The following is a 20,045-nucleotide window of genomic DNA, read 5'->3' as shown; positions in this document are numbered from 1 at the left end:
TGTGTAGGGGGGGAATACTGTAAAACAGCTAGCACATGATCAGCCATATTCCTACCTCCAACTCTAACATCGAGAAGAAGGGAGCGGCTCCCGGGGGCCCACACTCGCCTCTCCCGCCCTCCCCAATCGCCGCCAGAAGCCGAGTGGCAAGAGGAGGGGGCCCGCTGGGCCAGTGCCCAAGCCAGGGCTGGAGATCCTCTCTGCCCCCCAGCCCTGGGCGGCTCGCGCGAGCCTGCTTCCTCTAGAGTGACAGGGATGATTTATACATTATTAACAACAGTAATTAAAGCCGTAGCTTCCTCCTGTTGTTTGCAAACTCCAGGCGCATTCAAATAAATAATCCTCCATCCCCAAGAAAAACCCCACATCAGGTGCCGATACCTTTAAGAAAGAAGGAAGAGGGTGAGCTTTCCCCAACACTCCACTTTAACTAGAAAAAAAAGCAAGGAGGAGGCAATGGAGCCCCCTGCAAACAAACACATACACACGCACACACATTCTACAAAATGAAGTGTGTAAATATCGCCCGGGGAGGGGGGAACATCGATCGCACTATCCAACCAGCATTCAACTCGCACTGACCATTCCCAGGTTCTTGCAGAAACGCTTGGAGAGGGAAGGATTTCCCAGGTCAGAAATAAGTTTGGGTGCCTTGGCGATCTTTCTTTTTCTGCTTGTTTGCTTTTGCAGACGCTCACTCCGAATGCGCGTGGAGCGCCCCACAGGACCGCCGCCCCGGGCGAGTTGACGCGCACACGCCCCCCGCCAGGCTGGGCGTCCGGCTGCGAGCCCCGGGTCTGCAAACTTGAGCATCTCCCCTCGCCGCGCCCGCCAGACAACTTGGCGAGCACCTCGCGCGCCCGCACCCTGCTTCCTCCAGCCCAATCTCCAAATCCCAAACCCACCGCCGTGCTCCAGAGAAGGTGCCCACGTCGCCCCCCAAGTCCAGGAGCGCCCCCTCTCCACCCCCGGGGCTGCCCTGGTCACTCAATCCTAACGCCCCCCTCAGCTCTGCGGGGAGCCGAAAACCCACCCCGTCTCGGGCTGCCGGGGCCGAGACTGTCAAAGGAGAAAAGGTAAAGGGGGAAGAGGGTGGTCATAAACAGAATTTTTTTTCCCCTTCCTTTCCTTTTTAAAGGACACTGCCGCTTTAAAAGTTTCTTTCCCGGGCCCCCACTCTCCGGTTCTCCGTATTTTGGGGAGCGTATTTAATTTCGGCAACGCGGCTTCCCTCCTCTCTTTGCAGAAAAATCAAAGCCAGGGGGTAAACCCGCCGGCTGTCAACCCTCCTGCCGCGTCCCCCGCCCCCCTCTCCTCCCGCAACCCGAGAACGGGCTGCAAAAGTTTGCAACATTTCTGGGGGGCGGAGGGGGGAGGGGAAGGGGGTGCTCCGAGCTCTGGGCGCCGGCGCAGGCTCGCGCGCGGCCCCCGACCCCGCGACCCGGGCGCCCGCTCCCGGCCGCCCCCAGCTCCGCGCCGGGGCTCCCGCCGCCCCCTCCTCAGCCCCTCTCGCAGCCTCCTACCTCTGCTGGTGCTGGAATAGCTCTGTCTGCGCACCGGGGCGGGCGGCTCGGTCTTGCGGGCGGATTCCTGGTTCAGCGGGGTCTCCCTGGAGCCGGCGGCCGCGTCCGCGCCGCTGCTGCCCGGCTCGCTGGCGGCGGGGTCGGGGGCTGCCGGAGCTGACTCCATGTTTTTTCCCAATGTAGAGATCGCTGGAGATGGCGAGCTCCGAGACTCCCTCTATCTTCTGTTTTCGGAGCAACTCTATGGTACCAAAAAAAAAAAAAAAAAAAAACGGAGAAGGAGACCGGGGAAGGAGAGAGCAGGCGGCGGCGGGCGGGCGAGCGAGAGCGCAAGGGAGCGCGCGAAGTGTGTCTGGGTGGACGTGTGTGTGCGCCGGAGAAGGGATGGGAGGCGGGTCTGGCCACAGGCAGCGCTAGCGAGAGCTTCTCCAGCCGGTCCCCACACCCACATTCCCCACCCTCCAGACCCCAGACCGAGAGCCACGGACTGGCTGCCAATTTTGGGAGGTGGGGAAAAGAGTGGAGGAGGAGGGGAGAGCCTCACGTGCCCCCCTAGCCCAGGGACAGAAATTAAGATTGACGACAATGATTCTGTACCTACTTCTGAGACTCTCTCGGGAGCAGAACTTGTCCCCATCCGCAGCCAGCCTGGGAAGAGACAAATCCGGTTATCCACGTCGGGGAATCGCAGGTAGCTCCCTGCCAGCCCAGACCAGGACTGAGGAGAAACTAAAAAGGAATTAGACCTGGGCTGACACCCCAAGGAAGGCAGAGGATGGGAGGACGGAGGACGTGGCACTTCTTACTTTGCCATGGGACGTCCAGTGGGTTTCCAGTATTGGTTTGATATATGTGTCTAAAACACAATTTGTGAGTCTAGAATTGCCATGGATAGCCAATTTTTGGTATGGTTGAAAGCGGTCGCTGTCAGCTCCTTTGCTGTTTCCTCCGAGAAGGATCCAGAAACCACTTGGCAGGGCAATTTCTACTAAAGAAAACTTTGGCTTGATTGGTCGAGGACTATCTAAACTGGATGAAATATGCCACACTGCATCTAGTTAATGCATGGCTGCTAATTGTCAATTCCCACTGGTACTATTGCTATAAAATGTACAGTCTCATCCATAAAAGATATACTGGAGAGGCGTTAATAACATCTGAATGATAAAATTCAGGTAATTAACAGCTTTTAATAAGTTACATCATTGTAGGCATCACTCCGCAGTCCCCCCTTCCACTGAAACACGCCCATCGGGTGCTTAATGAAACCCAAGGGTAGTGAAGAATTGCATCAGTGTTACTTTGATCTGGAACTCCACTATGAAGGAAAAATACAAATTGGATGAGTGGAAAATATTCAGGTGGTAGTAGCCTGATTTCCCTGCCTCAATACTCAATCCACCATTTCCTCTTGCCTGCCGAGACACTGATGAAATCAGTACATTTTTAACACACACCCACCTTCCTTTCAGAAGCCTTGCAAATTTTGACAACAAAAAATATTGTTATATACCAGAAGGTGGCATAAATATGAGTATTTAGGGGGTGGGGAGGGAATTGGGGAACATTTTGCTTTTGCTAACTTCCTGGTTTGGAAAAATGCTTTTGAAAAATAAGGAAAAAAACCTAGTTAGATAATAGCTTAAGAGGAACCTCCATATGCCAAACTTCACACATGGTTTGTGTTACTGTTACTGATCTTGGTCTGATTTCAAATACACAATGCTATTTGCCATGGTCTGTGTGTTAATCAGCAAAACCTGTGGTCCACTCTTCGGAGTGATGCAAATGAGATGTGAACAGTTCTGATACCTTAATCCAGTCTCTGCAAGGATCCCTGGCTTTTGCCTGTCTGTTGGCGCCTACAAACAATGCCATGATTGTCTCCTCCCTCCCAAATCAGATGTGTCGGTTTCCCCATACATCAAAGCACAGATTTCCAGAGCAGCCTTCACGCCATTTACAATGGGTCAGCCTGTTAATAACGTTCTTGATGCAATTGACCTAGCTTGTCACACTTGACTTTTCTAAGTAAACAAATATATCAAAGTGCATGGTTTAATAAATAAGTTCCTCTGGGACAGCAAGTATGTCAAAATACATCCACTGCTCCATATTTATTTTAGAATATTTGGGAGAAAAGAAACTTTTCATATTAAATTTCACCAATGATTCTATTTGGGATGCAAGCAGCTCAAAAAAGATCTCTGGCTCATTTTAGGTACCAATAGCAACTTATTAATATTTTGGGTGAAATGTATTCCCCTGGGCCTTTATGGGTTCTTTTGCTGTTTTCCTTTGACTAAACTGGTATTTGTTTATCCAGGAAAGACCATCCTGAGTATGGCCCCAGTGACCTTAGTTAAGAAAGACTCCATATTCCCGTCAGGGTACCAAAAAGCCATTTCTCTTGCCTTCCTAAAACAATTACTGCTTCTGCAATTTAAAACAATTGGGAACTCAAGTGCTTTCCCTAAGGGAAAAATAAAAGTGAGTTAGATCCATTCCTTGACTGTCAATCATTATTACTAAAGTGTAAATTACCTCGATTGGGGAAGTGTTTGAAACCTGAGAAGCACAGTGATTAAGGTTATATTTCTTTCCTTCCCTTATGTCCCTTCCCTGATTACTAATTACAAGGCTTTCCAATTTTCCAAATATTTGGAAAGATGGGAGCCTTCCTTAGACTCTGTTCATTGTGAAAGGCAATAGTGTTTGCTTAAAAATGGTTATTTTACTTTGCAGTACTGAGTTCTGAGACAATGGCTTAGAAAAACCTATGCTTTGTAGAAGACAGAAGCCTAAAAACCATTTTCTGTAGACTCCTCTTGCCCCCCCCCAAACTCACCAGAACTCCCCTACCTCCTCTTCAATCACAGGCTCCCCTCTTGATGGTGACTCCAGTTTTTTCTTATTCCAAGGTCATTACTGGGAAGCTCAGAGTTGGCTTTGACTCCCCTCTCTCACTCCTGCACCTCACTCTCCACAGCCAGCCAGACTCGCCAGTTGCTTTCAATTCTACCTCTGTGACATCTGCCCCTCCTTTCTGCAGCTAACACTCCAATTCCAGACATTATTGCTCGTCTAAACCATAACCTTCCAAATAACTGGCCTTTGGTCTTATAACCATGCTAATCCATCCCAGAAAGCATTGCCAAGTTCATTATCCTGAACTATAGTTCTCATTTCCCACCATGTCACTTCCCTGCTTACAAGACTTTAATGGCTCCCTATCGCCTATCCAATTAACTACTAACTAGTCAACAAGGTATTCAAGGCTCTACCTCACTTATCCCTGCACTCCTGCACCAGGGATGGCAAATTGATCTCATCTCATGAAGGAACTCCTGAGGCTGTCTGGAAAGGTGTGGGCTGTGATTGATGAATGCTGTCTCCCATGGGTGGAGGGTTGGGAGCGGGACACTGGCGCCAGGAGTTTGCTAAACGGCCTGACATCCTTACATAATTCCTGCAATCCATGTGTAATCCTCAGACCAGGCCACGTGCTGCTCTCTACTCTTCCTGCTTGTAGTGCAGGATACAAGCACAGTTGCCTCTGCCTCTTCTGAAATGCCTTTTCTTTTCTGCCTTCTCTGTTAATTGAATCCCTACCTTTCTTTAGAGGTCCATTCTAAAAGGCAACTCCTCTGTACAACCACCCCGGTTTACCCCAAACCAAATATTTGAACTGTCTTAGTACTGTGCACCCCTCTTAAGGCGTCTGGTCTGCCTTGTGCTGTGGTTGGTTGAACATTTGCCTTACCCTTCCTGGTGGAAGATCCATTCCTAGAAAACAGGGGCTTTGCCCTTGCGCACAGTAGGAACTTATTAGAGTTAGTGGATTTGAGAAATGGAATTGATGATCTAATCATAAAGTAGCATGTCCACACAGTGATTCCATTACACAATAAGAATGAAAACCAAAGTGTTTCAACTTTCAATCACTTGAAATAAGCTTTTCCCTCCTGGATAAAAGATTAGTTGACATGTACAGGCTGTTAAAATTTATGTATGCAAAAAAATGTTGACAGTTATTTTCTTTGCATTTCTGGGAGAGGGAGAGAAGGAAAATTATGGAAATATATAGTAGAATTTCCTTGGGAGAAGGGAGCTTTCTACAACATACCTAAGAACAAAGAAGACAGAAAATTAAAACCAAGTGCCCAGGCAAGAAGTTTCTTTTCTTTCAAAAAAGCATCAAGAAACTAAAGCTGAGCTTCCCTGGTGGCGCAGCGGTTGAGAGTCCGCCTGCCGATGCAGGGACGCGGGTTCGTGCCCCGGTCCCGGAAGACCCCACATGCCGCGGAACGGCTGGGCCCGTGAGCCATGGCCGCTGAGCCTGCGCGTCCGGAGCCTGTGCTCCGCAACGGGAGAGGCCACAACAGTGAGAGGCCCGCGTACCGCAAAAAAAAAAAAAAAAAAAGAAAAGAAACTGCAGCTGGAAAATATGATGAAAATAGAAGAAACTGAAACGAACATGCAGCACCACTCTTGGGCATGGGAGGGGCTCTCCATTCTGCTGCAAAGTTTATAGGTTTATGGTCAGAGCAGCCCCAACCAGAAAAGTCCAGGTTAAGAACAGCACTTTGTTCAAATCAGAGGAGGACCGGTGTAAATCCGAAGTCCTCATGGGTGGAACAGGAGATCCAGGCTTGCCAGATGCTTCAGAATAAAAAGGAAGATGAAGGCATGCAATGTCCACTCTGGATGATCCACTCCACCCCTCTTCCTATTTTGTAGAAGAGGAAACTACAGTGACTTGCTCAAGACACCCAATTAATCCATGGCCGGGTGTGGAATCTTCCTATTACCGGAATTCAAGATCCAACTCTGCCACGTACTAGCAGTGTGGTCAAGGATGAGTCACTAACCATTTCTACGCCTGTGTTTCCTCATCTATAGATGAGGGTAATTAGGAGGGTTAGATAAGATGAGCCTTCCAAAATGCTTGCCACTCAAAATTTTGCTATTATTGTTATGCATCTTTAATAAAATCCTGTATAAAACTGTACTGTCCAAGGCAGTAACCACTAGCTGCATGTGGCTATTGACTACTTGAAATGTGGCTGATCCAAACTGAAATACATGATAAATGTTAAAAATCCACATTAGATTTTGAAGACAGTACAAAAAAATGTAGAGCGTCTCATTAATAATTTTATATTGAGTGCATGTCGAAATGACAATAGGTTGGATATATTGGGTTAAATAAAATATATTATTTAAATAATTTCATCTATTTTAACTTTTAAAAATCTGGCTACTGAAAATATAATATTACTGTGTACTTTACATTATACATCTATCGGTCAGGGCTGGTATGGAATGTGTCTGGTACATAGTAGGTATTCTAATGATTTAACTAGAGTAATTGCTAGGGTTCAGCTGGGGGGTACCACTGGGTCAAGAGTTAACATCCATCTTGTCATTTTACAAAATCTTAATTGCGTGCCTACTTTTCGCAGGGCATTAAGCTGGGTGCTAAGGAAAAGAGAAGCAAAACTACTGTGTTTTACAGAGAAAGTAAGATGTGTTCACCAAAACTAAGTGGCATTCAGTGATGAGGCTTCAGCTGCCCTAGAGACCACCACAAAAATAAAGGAAGCTGTGAATACATCAACAAATAAAGGAGTGCAATTTATTGAATACCTATTAGATTCTAGATACTCTCTCATGTCTCATAGTTATTCTATAGATTAGGCTCCTCCACTTTGCCATGAAGCAATTCACTTAACTTCTCTAAAGATCCATGTTTCCATTTATAAAATGGGTTTGATCACCTTTTTTTTTCAACCACTTACAGCAGAGTTGGTGAGGGTCTCATAATATAGATGAAAGTGACTTGGAGTCTTAGAGGAGTCTTAGAGGAGTCTCTCCAATAGAACCATATTTGTGTTATCCAGTATGATGGCCACTAGCCATATGTGGCTATTAAGCACTTGAGATAAGGTTGATGTGACTGAATTTTTTCCTTTTAAATAGACTCTATTTTTTTAGAGCAGTTTTAGGTTCAGCAAAATTAAGCAAGAAGTGCACAGATTTCCATATGCCTCCTGCCTCCACACGCTCACTGCCTCCCCCATAATAATATCCTCCACCAGAGTGGTACATTTGTTACAGTCAATGAACCTACACTGAACCGTAATTATCACCCAAAGTCCATAGTTTACATTAGGGTTCACTCTTGGTGTTGTACATTCTATGGGTTTTGACAAATGTATAATGATAGGTATCCACCATGATAGTATCATACAGAGTAGTTCCACTGCCCTAAAAATCCTCGGTGCTCCACCTATGCATCCCTCTCTCCTCCCAACCCCTAGCCATCACTGATCTTTTTACTGTCTCCATAGTTTTGCCTTTTCAAGAATGTCACGCAGTATGTAGCCTTTTCAGATGGGCTGCTTTCACTTAGTAATATGCATCTAAGTTTCCTCCATGTCATTTCATGGTTTAATAGCTGATTTGTTTTTAGCACCGAATAATATTCCATGCCTGGGTATACCACAGTTTATTTTTCGATTCACCAACTGAAGGACATCTTGGTTGCTTCCAAGTTATGGAAATTATAAAGCTGCTATAAACATCCATGTGCAGGTTTTCGTTTGGACATAAGTTTTCAGTTCCTTTGGGTAAATACCGAGGAGCCCAGTTGCTGGGTCATATGGTAAGAGTATGTTGAATTTTGTAAGAAACTACCAGACTGTGTCCCAAAGCTCTGTTATCATTTTGCATTCCCACCAGCAATGAATGGGAGTTCCTGTTTCTCTACATCCTCTGCAGCATTTGGTGTTCTTGTTGTTCTGAAGTTTGGCCATTCTAAGAGGCTTGTAGTGGTATCTCGTTGTTTTAATTTACATTTCCCTAATGACATATGATGTGGAGCATCTTTTCATATGCTTATTTGCCATCTGTGTACTTTCTTTGGTGAGGTATCTTTTCCGATCTTTTACCCATTTTTAAGTGGGCTGTTTGTTGTCTTATTATTGATTTTTAAGCTATTTGTTTAGTTTAGATACCATTCTTTTATCAGATATGTCTTTTGGAAATATTTTCTCCTGGTCTATGGCTTGTCTTCTCACTCTCCTGACACTGTCTTTCACAGAGCAGAAATGATTAATTTTAATGAAATCCAGCTTATCAATTCTTTCTTTCATGGATCATGCCTGTGACGTTGTATCTAAAAAGTCATCACTGTGTCCAAGGTCATCTAGATTTTCTCCTATGTTACCTTCTAAGAGTTTTATAGTTCTGTGTTATGCATTTAGGAATATGATTCATTTTGAGTTAATATATATGAAAAGTTGTAAGGTCTGTGTCTAGGTTCATTTTTTGCATGTAAATGTCCAATTGTTTCAGCACCATTTATTAAAAAGACTACATTTTCTCCATTGTATTGTCTTTGCTCCTTTGTTAAAGATCAGTTGACTGTATTTATATGGGTCTATTTCTGGGCTCTCTATTATGTACCATTGGTCTGTTTGTCTGTTCTTTCACCAATACCACACTGTCCTGATTACTCTAGCTTGAAAGTGGATTTTTAATTTTATTAACTTAAATAGCCACATGTAGCTAGTGGTCATTGTAATGGATGGTGCAGGCTTTTTATTTCAAGTTTTAATCTTTTGAACTTCTGCGCCACCTTCACATAGATATTCACTAATCGGTTTTAGATTCTATACATTTTTATTTTGCACCCGCTATGGAAACATGCTATAAGGGATTCTGATATGAATCAGGTAGATTTACATCTTCTGTGAGGGGGTAAGTCAAGTCCGTCAGCACCTGTACTCTAAGCTATGTAGTATTAAATGCCATGGGAGAGGTTCAGATAAAGTACTAGGATTGTAAAGAAAAAGCCAGTGTTCGCTGTTGGAGAAATCAAGGAAGGCGTCCTTGAAAAGAGAGCTTTTCATGAGTTGTTTTTCCTGGAGTCAGGACTAAAGATATACATTTAGGAAGTGGTCGTGGGAATAGGTGAGCTTTTTGCAAAGAGATTTGAGGCTGCTGACTCCATTTCTGTTCTCCAGGCGGACCAACTCTTAATGTTATATACAGGCATTTTTCCACTGAGGAAATATGTAAGAATCTTCCTTGTGCAAGGCAATGTCCCAAAGAGAATACATCTCAAATATACATACTTTGTACTCCAGTCAGTGGTTCTCAAAGTGTGGTCCAAAGACCAGCAACATCAGAGTCACCTGGGAACTTGTTAGAAATACAAATTTTCTAAACTTAAAAGCTTTTGCACAGCAAAGGAAACCATAAACAAAACAAAAAGACAACCCACAAAATGGGAGAAAATACTTGCAAACGATCTGACCGACAAGGGATTAATCTCCAAAATATACAAACAGCTCGTGCAGCTCAATATCAAAAAAACAAACAACCCAATCAAAAAATGGGCAGAAGATCTAAATAGACATTTCTCCAACGAGGACATTGAGATGGCCAAAAAGCACATGAAAAGATGTTCAACATCACTAATTATTAGAGAAATGCAAATCAAAACTACAATGAAGTATCACCTCACACCATCAGAATGGCCATCATCAAAAAGTCTACAAACAATAAATGCTGGAGAGGGCGTGGAGAAAAAAGAACCCTCCTACACTGTTGGTGGGAATGTAAATTGGTACAGCCACTATGGAGAACAGTATGGAGGTCCCTTAAGAAACTAAAAATAGAGCTACCTTATGATCCAGCAATCCCACTCCTGGGCATGTATCTGGAGAAAACCATAATTTGAAAAGATACATGCACCTCAATGTTCAGTGCTGCACCATTTGCAATAGTCAGGACGTGGAAGCAACCTAAATGTCCATCAACAGATGAATGGATAAAGAAGATGTGGTACATATATACAATGGAATATTACTCAGCCATAAAAAAGGATGAAATAATGCCATTTGCAGCAGTATGGATGGACCTAGAGATTATCATACTAAGTGATAAGTCAGACAGAGAAAGACAAATATCATATGATATCATTTATATGTGGAATCTAAAAAAATGATACAAATGAACTTATTTACAAAACAGAAACAGACTCACAGACTTAGAAAACAAACTTATGGTTACCAAAGGGGAAAGGTTGGGGGGAGGGATAAATTAGGAGTTTGGGATTAACATATACACACTACTATGTATAAAAAATAGATAATCGACAAGGACCTGTTGTATAGCACAGGGGACTCTACTCAATATTCTGTAATAACCTAAATGGGAAAAGAATCTGAAAAAGAATAGATACATGTATATGTATAACTGAATCACTTTGCTGTACACCTGAAACTAACACAGCATTGTAAATCAACTACACTCCAATATAAAATTTTAAAAAAATACAGATTTTTCTGGTCTCACATCAGACTTACTGAGTTAGAAACTCTGGGGGTGGGGTCCAGCAATCTGTGTTGTAAAAAGCCATCCTTGTGATTCCAATGCACACTCAGGTTTGAAGACCACTGTCCTAGATCCAAGACTACCTAAATTATAAATGCACATATATGAACAACTGTGAATCCTAAGGAGGGCTCTTATATGAGAGAAAAGATCCATGCCTCTGTGGACTTAACTTGGCCTACATCTGCAGCACAACCACTGACCCCCCACCCGGTCCCTGTAAGGAAACTTTTACCATAACTAAGTCTATACTGGGCTCATATTTTGGTGGTAGTTTTTTCCCGTTTTTTTTTTTTTTTTTTCCCCTGTTTTTCCACAAAAACTTGGATAGAGCTTAAATTTTAAAATAAAAAAAAAAAAAGAAGGCAAAAGAAAAAAACCTGTTAAACTAGCCTGGGGCACTGATGATTCAGAATGCCAGTTCTGCCCTGGTGAAGATAAATGTTTAGATGGAGGGCCTGTGTGAAACTGAGTAAGAAATCAGCAGGAAATATTTTCTGCTTAACAGATCAGAAGGGTGACAAAGACAGTAGCACTGTTCCAAAAAGCTACATCATAGTAGATATTATGGGTCAAACTTTCCTTTAGAAATAGTTCTAAGTTGCTCCTCTCTTTCATGCCCAAAGAAATGTAGTTGGCCCCAAAATGTAGTTGGCCATCTCACTAAATAATTTTTTAAAATTTTACATATGTCAGTTACTTTACACACCAATGCTGCCTAACAAAGCATCCCCAAACTCAGTGGCTTACAAAAATAAGCTCTTCTTTCTCATTCTTATGTCTGTAGGCAAGCTAGGGTTCAGCTGGGCTTGGCTCCTAGTGGCTGACTGGATCTAGGTCTGCTCTGTGCATCTCTCATTGTTCTTGGGACAGTGGTTGACTGAGGCCTGCTTTGTTCGTGGCCAAAGGCAAGTGCACAAGAGCGCAAGCCCATCAACCAAGCACAGGTCAAGGCTTCACATGCATCACATGAGCTAACAGCCCATTGGCCAAAACAAGTCACATGGCCAAATCCAAAGTCAAGGGGTGGGGAAACACCCTCAGCCCACCAAGAGGCCAGGGCGAGGGTTTGAATGTGTAGCCCTACATACCACAGGAGAGTGAACAATTGCGGCCAATAATCCAATCATCAGAGATGGCTTATCTGTAGACCAGAGGTTCTCAAGCTTGGTTGCACGTTGTAGTCACCTGAAAGTTTTAAAACCTACTGATGCCTGGGTCCCACCCTCAGAGATTCTGGTTTGATTGGTTTGGGGTGCAGCCCAGGCTGGAAGCGGTCAAAGCTCCATGGGTGACTCTAATGAACAGCCGAGTCTGCTCAGCCGAATCTGAGAACCACTGATGTTAAACCAAATGCCATCAATAAAGGAAACCAAAAAATTTTGACCACTGCTTTGGGGAGGTCCCTTTCCTATTCATTTTGGGAACTCCCTATCTTTTAGGACCTTTTACAGTTAGAGCACATTATTGTGTCAGATGCAATTTCTGTTCCCTCTAGTGAGCAGCCTCAGGTCAAATTCATAAAAAGGTATCATCAGAGATTTTCTTAGGGTTGAATTTTAATGAATTGCTGGTGAGTCTGTTACTTAGCTATCGTTAAAGTGAAAACACTGGTGTGAGTGCTAATTGCTAAATGTCTATATTTCTGGAGAACCTGTGTATAAGAGTATAGAATCCTGCTCTTATTAGAAGTTAGGATCTATATAGTCTCAAGGCATAGGATGCTTGTGTAGATAATGTATGTATTTATTTTGTTTTTCATATCTTTTCATATTTTCAGTATGTATGTACACTAAGATTCTTTTTTTCTTTTCTCACTTTCTTCCTTTTTGTGCCTTCTGGCATTCAAAATTCTGTAAATACGTGGAAGTTATAAAAGACCTTATAACTGATCTTATAAAGATCTGTTCTAAGGGAGTTGTTTTCTGCCATACATTTTGGAAAAGGGATACCTGAGGCTAATTAAAATCAGCAGCTTTAGTCTTCTGTAAACCACGCTTCTTCCCAGCAGAGTTTTCGCCACTTAAGGGTCTCAGTGTATATTTAGTCTTAAGGCTCTCATGTCATTTATTTCATCACTAATTTTATTTCACAGTTTTCAGTTTGGGATCTTTCTGAACCTCTTTATGACACAGTGAAAATAAAAATATTACATTGTACTCCCCTTTCTGATTTTTTTTTTTTTTTTTACAGTAAGAAAGCTAATATTTCAAGGACCAACTTGAGTTTTAGAAAACCCTTCATATTTTTCAGGGATCATCTAGATATAGTGATCAAGCAAATCATCCTCCCATAACTTCCCAAAATGTTGTCTGGCTCATAGACTGGCTCATAGACAGGCTCATTTGTTGGAAAAAGAAGAAGATAAATCATCAGTTTACATATTATTTTCCCCCTCAATTGATTGCTGGCTGTCAAGATGCTTGAGATTTTGAATAACCAATCAAATTATTAATTTTTGGATGAAATTCCATAGTGCTGTGGCTAATGTGGATGCATATGCATATTTGGGGAGGGGGAGCCCTGTGTAGAACTACAAAAACGTCAGTGTCAAAGGAGAAGAAAAAAAAGATACATCCGCCCTGCAGATGAGTCACTGGGAACATATTAGATACATTTATCAGAGTAGGAAGCACTAAAGAGTCAATAACATTTCAGTTTGACACTTGCTTCACATCCAAAAGTTAGATCCGCAAATATTTTCTTCCTGGGGACATGTTGTCAAAACAAAGAAAATAAAGCCTTGGGTCTACACAGCTGTTATCCTTCGTACTTATTCCATGATGATATGACCAAAAAGGATACATCATCATGCACCAACCACTGTGTCACTGCAGGAGGCTGAAGGCAGGAGTCACAGAACAGCTGCCAAAAGGCTGTGTGGCTTTGGAGAAGTTGCTCAACATCTCTGAGTTTCAGTTTTCTCATCTGATGGAACCAGATGATTTCCAAGGCCCCTCTGCAATTCCATTTAATTGCCAAAAGAATTCTTGGCACTACAAAAGACACAGTGTTGGAGGGAGCTGTGTTACAAGAGATGGAATAAAGCAGATGTTCAATATGGAAGATGTTACGGATGGAATGTTCTGGTGCTGAGGAAGTTCATCAAATGGAGAAATAACACTGTGGACCCAGAGAACAGGAAGGGTTCTTAAGTGTCAGCAAGGAAACTAGAGAGGTCAGTGCGGACTTGGCCAAAGTCACTCACAGAGCTGGTGGCCGAGTGAAAGGAGGACCCAGGACCCCCATCTCCCCATTTACCACCCCTCCCCCCTCTGTCCCAGGCTGCTTCATGGGCCCAAGTTTAGCAAACCAAACTTTACTGGCAGCTGTCCTCATTTGGCTGACAGAAAGGTCACTTGAGAGCACCATTTGTTTTACTGGAGCAGTGGGATCTTTGAGGACAGACAGAGCCTTTATGATAGGAGACAACATGATCCCCATGAACATGACCCCAAATGGGGTCAATAGTTTACATTCATTGTCAGCCACACCTTAACCATATGACTCTACAAGGTCACCAGTTGGCCTCAGCCTTAACCGAACGATCAGGCTGGATTCGAGTTAATTTGGGCTTGGCCCATTTGGGCAAATAGTTCCACTCTTCAATTTTAGGGGTGCCCCAGAGAAGATATAGTTATGATTTGGAATCCTTACCTGCATGCTTACTGAGTTGTGGCTTCAGGGAAAAGTCAACATGTTCTGAACGATACAAGGAGTGTTACTTATGTTATCACAGTGCTAGGAACTGCGTGATGGAATCCCTGCTTTACAAAGAAACTTAGCCCAGATTCTTAGGGAGTTTGACCAGAGCTCCATAGTTAATATTCAGTGAATATAGGCTCTCAATCTAGGTCTGTTTAATTGCAGTGCCCCTGTTCTTTCTATGACAACATTTTCTTTCTAATGCAAACAATAATAAAATGAAAAACAAAACTAAAGTTTAAATCTCAAACTAGGGAAATGAAGAAGAAAAGGGGGCAGATGGATGGATCAGTGGAAAGAAACAAGAATTAAGAAACCTGGGACCAGGGCTTCCCTGGTGGCGCAGTGGTTGGGAGTCCGCCTGCCGATTCAGGGGACACGGGTTCGTGCCCCGGTCCGGGAGGATCCCACATGCCGCGGAGCGGCTGGGCCCGTGAGCCATGGCCGCTGAGCCTGCGCGTCCGGAGCCTGTGCTCCGCAACGGGAGAGGCCGCAACAGTGAGAGGCCCGCGTACCGCAAAAAAAAAAGAAAGCTGGGTCCAAATTCCAAGTCTTGATCATTGTCTCATCCTCCTCATCAGCACATATTAGATATTATTATACAACTAACAGCTACTGAGCACTCAGCCTTCAAGTTCTTTAAACATATTTCCTGCACTTTACACATATTTCCCAGACAGTGACACAATAAACAGCTAAAGCGATCGTTCCCCTGTTATATTTCAGGAAACTGAAGCACAGAGAGAAGTAACACGACCAAGATCATACAACTCATGGATGGCAGATCTGAGGGTGACAACCCTGCCCCCCTTCTCAACTTCAGACGACACCAGACCTGCCCATCACTGCCCAATGCAGGCTCTAGAACTGTTCAGATTTCCTGGACAAATCACTTTCCTCTCCTCTCCCCAGACATCTGCTTCCTCATCAATCAAACAAGGAGGCTAGACTAGATGAGTTGTAGGGTCCTTTCCAAATCTAACATCTGCTGATTCTATGTAAGACAGGAAAACTTAAAAAAAACCACATGATTACAGAGAAACAAGAGTAAGAAGGGAAAGGAGGGGGAAAAGAAGAAGGAGAAGGAGGGAGAGCAGGAAGGGGAAGAGGATAGAGCAGGAGAGTGGTGGCAGCCTCCCTCCCACTGGTCCTTCCCCCAGAGGAGTCCTCCACACTTTGGTCAGCAGAATCCTCTCAAAGCAAAGGGCCCTGGTTTTTGAAGGCGCTGAGAGGCATTTGAGAGCCAGAAGTTCAAGCCCTGTGTTCTGGAGACAGAGAAAACAGGCTTCAGTTTGGGTTTGGCTCCAACCAGCTCTGTTTCCTCAGGTGAGTCACTGCTTCTCCTGGACCTCAGTTTCCTTATTTCTAAAATGATGGTCTCCGTAACCACAAATTCCCCTTTTGCTCTTATGGACAGTGATTCTATCAAAAGAATAAGCTTCCCTCCTCTCCAGTACTTCCTCCACTGAACTCTGACATGTTTTACAGTGAGAGCTTGTCTGGGTTTAAACATGTAAGACTACCATTAAACTGACTTTTATAGAGCGGAAGTACCTTAAATGTACATATATATATATATATATATATATATATATATATATATGCCATCCACCCCTCAATAGTCACTCATGCGTTTATTTGGTCATTCCCTTCACTGACAAACATTTTTTAGGGCATTGTGAAAGTAATATTAGTTACCATTTATTGTGGGCCTGGCATTTTGCTAGGTACTGGAGATAAAGATATGATAGTCTAGAATTTCAGCTCAAGAAACTAGCTAATGGGGTGGGTGGTGGGAGTGGTATGGAATGCAGTATGAGGTACGTGTGTGAATTACTGTATTAATTTTGTGCCATCTATCGGAACCATCATCCATCAGGATCCATCCTTCAGCAAGTTATGTTATGGAGAGAGCAGAGGTTTAAGACCTCTGAACCTGAGTCCAGATGCCTAGCTCTGTTACCCTTGGCCAGTCTTTCTCCATGTGGGACTTTACTGGGTTGTGGAAAACCCACTCAAAATGTCTTAAGAATAAAAATGTGTCAGAATACAAGAGGTCCTATGATAGGATGGATCCTGGGCTTGGCTAATTCTGCCTTCAGTGATATTGACAAGGGCTTTTCCATCTCCCAACTTTGCATTCTCTGAATGTCGGCTTGGGCCTCATGCTACCTCCCTCTTGATGACAGTATGACTGCTGCTGCACCAGGTATCATGTCCAGCAGGAGAAGAGGGCCATCTCATCCTTGTACTTTTTTTAAAGAGAGAAAACAGGCCCCAGGAGCTCCTCAATATATCTTCATTCATGCCTGTTGGCTAGACTGAGTCACAACTCCACTCCTAAGCCAACCACTGGAAAAGGGATTGGGAGTACCAGAATTGGCTCAGGCTAACTGAGATTCATTCTAAATTGTTGAAAGGTCACCTTCCCTGAGGGATGGATACCCAAGCACAAATGCAGTCCTGTTAGTGAGCCAGCCATTTCTGCTACAGAACCTTCCATTCCTCAGTTGGAAATAGGAAAAGTAACCATTGCTCCTTTGCAGAACCAGAACTGTTACCAGTATTAAAAGCATGTAGCAACATTTTCTATAGTTTAAGCACTCTGCAGATATAAGATACTAGTATCCCTCTAATATAAAGCAGAGGCTCTCAAACTGAGTGAGGGTCAGAGTCCCCTGGAGGGCTTGTTAAAAAGACTGCTGGATCTGTGTATGTGTGTGTAATTGAGTCACTTTGCTGTACAGCAGAAATTAACACAACTTTCTAAATCAACTATACGTTAATAAAATAAATTTTAAAAATTAACAAAGAAAGAAAGAAAACAAAAAGACTGCTGGGCTCTAGAGTTTCTGATTCAGTAAGTCTGGGTGGGGTCTGAGAATTCATCTATTCAACAAGTTCCCAGGTGATGCTGCTGATGTTGGTCCCGGACCACACTTCATCGTAGCTCTACACTATGAGCGTCTTGAGTGTAAGAAACAGGTTCTTGTTATATTTATATCTCTAGTACTTCAGTGCCTGGCACATACAGTAGATGGTAAGTATAATAAGTAATATTTATTCTGTGCTCAGCACTATTAAACCTTTCAGAAACATTGATTCATTTAATCCTTACTGTAACACCATGAAGGAGGCACTTTTATTACCCTAATTTACAGATGGGTAAAGTGAGGCATAGAGGCAGGAGGCCAGTACATAGTGGAGTCTAAATTTAAACCCATATCCACCTAAATCAGAAACTGTGCGATTACCTAAGACTTTATCCTGAATATACTAAGCAGTTGGTAATTGTTTGTTGAATGAATGTATATATGAATTCAATATCCTCAAAGAAGGAAAAATAACAGGGTGATATGTTTATGAGGCAAGAGAGAGAAGGTAGGACAAAAGCATGGACATCTTCCTGGGACTGTGGTCCAGGAAAAACCCTTGACATTTGGGATCCTGGGCAACACAGCAGGCCCCTCAGGGAGGGATGAGCCCCAGGGAGGAGGTGTGGAGCTGAGTCCCCTCCTTCACTAATTCACCTTGGCTTATCTTCCACTGACACAGCAGCCCAGCGTGAGAGTGTGATGGGAATAGAAGAGCAGCTAGGGGGCCTTGCTCTTCCCATTTTCCACCCTAGGCTGTCCATGCATTGCAGGGAGAATTCTGAGAGTGCATCTCTGGATGCGAAGGAAGCCCTGTTATAGATGTGCACTCACTCACCAAGTTACCAGGGTACCGTGTGGTAAATTGCTGCTGCAAAGCACTGAATGGTATCCTAGTGGCCTCACAGACTGACTATATCCCTAAAAGTGTTTAATTTATCTCTGGGGGGAATTTACACCCTAGGAAAAATCTAGTTAACCATATAAATGAATCTTCTAACCAGCCAAGATAGAAGATATGAAATCATAAAGCCAGAAGGCACTCCTCAAGAACAGCGGTTTCACCCACCCTCCTGGCACACTCTCACCACCCAGTCTCAGGCAAGGTTGACATCTTTGTTGATTTCAAAAGAGAATCAGGAAGGAGATTCCAGAACATTATTCCACCCATTGACCTTCAGAATATTTCTGTTCATCTAACTTAAACCCCTTCAGCTGGGGCTCATTTCAACCTTCCCAGCCTCCTGTGGAGATGGACACTCCATCGGCAGCACACTCTGAATCAGAACTTTCTGCAGCTTGATGACTGTCATTAAACTTCCAGTAGGTCTAAAGCTTTTGGGGTTAAGCCTCAGCTTAATGATTCTCCTTCTAATTCCTCAATGCAAAATAAAAATGCCAAGAATCACTCCACTGGAAACTTTCAAGAGTGCCACAGTCAGGATAGACTGTTATATGGTGGATGCAATCAACCGCCCAGTCTTAATAGCTTATAACGACCAACGATTGTGTCTTGCTCACCCTAATGTTCACTGCAGGTCAGAGGTGGGGATCTGCTCTTTGTAGTCCTATTTCAAATACTGCTGGTCAATGGACCAGTGGGAAATCACATAAGGGCTCTTCAAGCTTTCGCCTGGAGGTAACACTTGGCACCCTGTCCAGACTACATGGTCCAAAGCAAGTCACACAGGCTCGCCTTACTCAAGGCGGCAGGGAAGGGAAATCCCAACACGTTCCCAGAAGGGAGCCTGGGAAATATTTGGTGAATCAGCTAATGATGACCAGACCATAGGGGACATTCCTGTGTGGGAACTTCCTTGAAAGATACTTTTCTTCACGTTATCTGGAAGTACCTGGAGAAAAGTTCAGCCAAGTTGTAAGTATGTGTATGCCACAGGAAGATGAAACCACAGTTCTCTATTTTGGATGGGACGTGCACTTTTGGGGGAACTATGTCCATTCCCACAAATTAACATTCCTACTTCCTACAGTGGTAATCCATTCAAGGGCTGACAGAGAGGGAGATTTAAATCAGATGAGCTAGTGCTTGTTCTGTGTCATCCTGTACTACCTACCGAGAGTACAGAGTGAATACAAAATGTCCCTCGTCTTAAGAAACGTAGAGTCCATGAGGGACATCTTCAAATTAATAAATTAATTCATTGTAGTACAGTACACCATAATGGCTAAGTGCACAGGCTCCAGAATCAAAAAGACCTGAATTTGCACCCCTGGTTCTATTTATTCAAGTTTCATCTTCATCGATTGTCCACAATCATAGTAACCTCCCCAAGAAGGCTTGTGAGAACTGAAGTAGGTAATCCATGCAAAACATTTATGACACATAGTAAATGCAGTGCTCAAAATAAACATTTTATTGGAATAAAGATGCAGATCATTGCAGGAGCACAGAGAGAGCCTCAGTCCTGGCATTAGGGATCACATCCTGAGAAAGCAACACCTGTGCTGTGTTTTGAAAGGTGAAAAGGAGTTCGTTAAGAAAAGAAGGAAGGTAAAAACTTTCTTAACAGTAAAGGTA

At 43.5% G+C, this 20,045-nt stretch overlaps 1 long non-coding RNA gene across 1 annotated transcript in view; it reads left to right on the top strand.

Annotated features, from left to right (window-relative positions):
- Window positions 1-684: 684 nt before the first annotated feature.
- LOC132596845 (uncharacterized) overlaps window positions 685-20,045 on the top strand; it is a 119,224-nt gene continuing 99,863 nt past the window's right edge. Inside the window, exon 1 of the long non-coding RNA XR_009562978.1 lies at window positions 685-1,076. This is a non-coding gene — a long non-coding RNA (uncharacterized lncRNA). The remainder of the gene's footprint in view (window positions 1,077-20,045) is intronic.

The sequence above is a fragment of the Globicephala melas genome, chromosome 2, assembly GCF_963455315.2.
Source record: "Globicephala melas chromosome 2, mGloMel1.2, whole genome shotgun sequence".
Taxonomy (NCBI): Eukaryota; Metazoa; Chordata; class Mammalia; order Artiodactyla; family Delphinidae; genus Globicephala; species Globicephala melas.
This window is presented reverse-complemented; position numbering and strand designations above follow the sequence as displayed.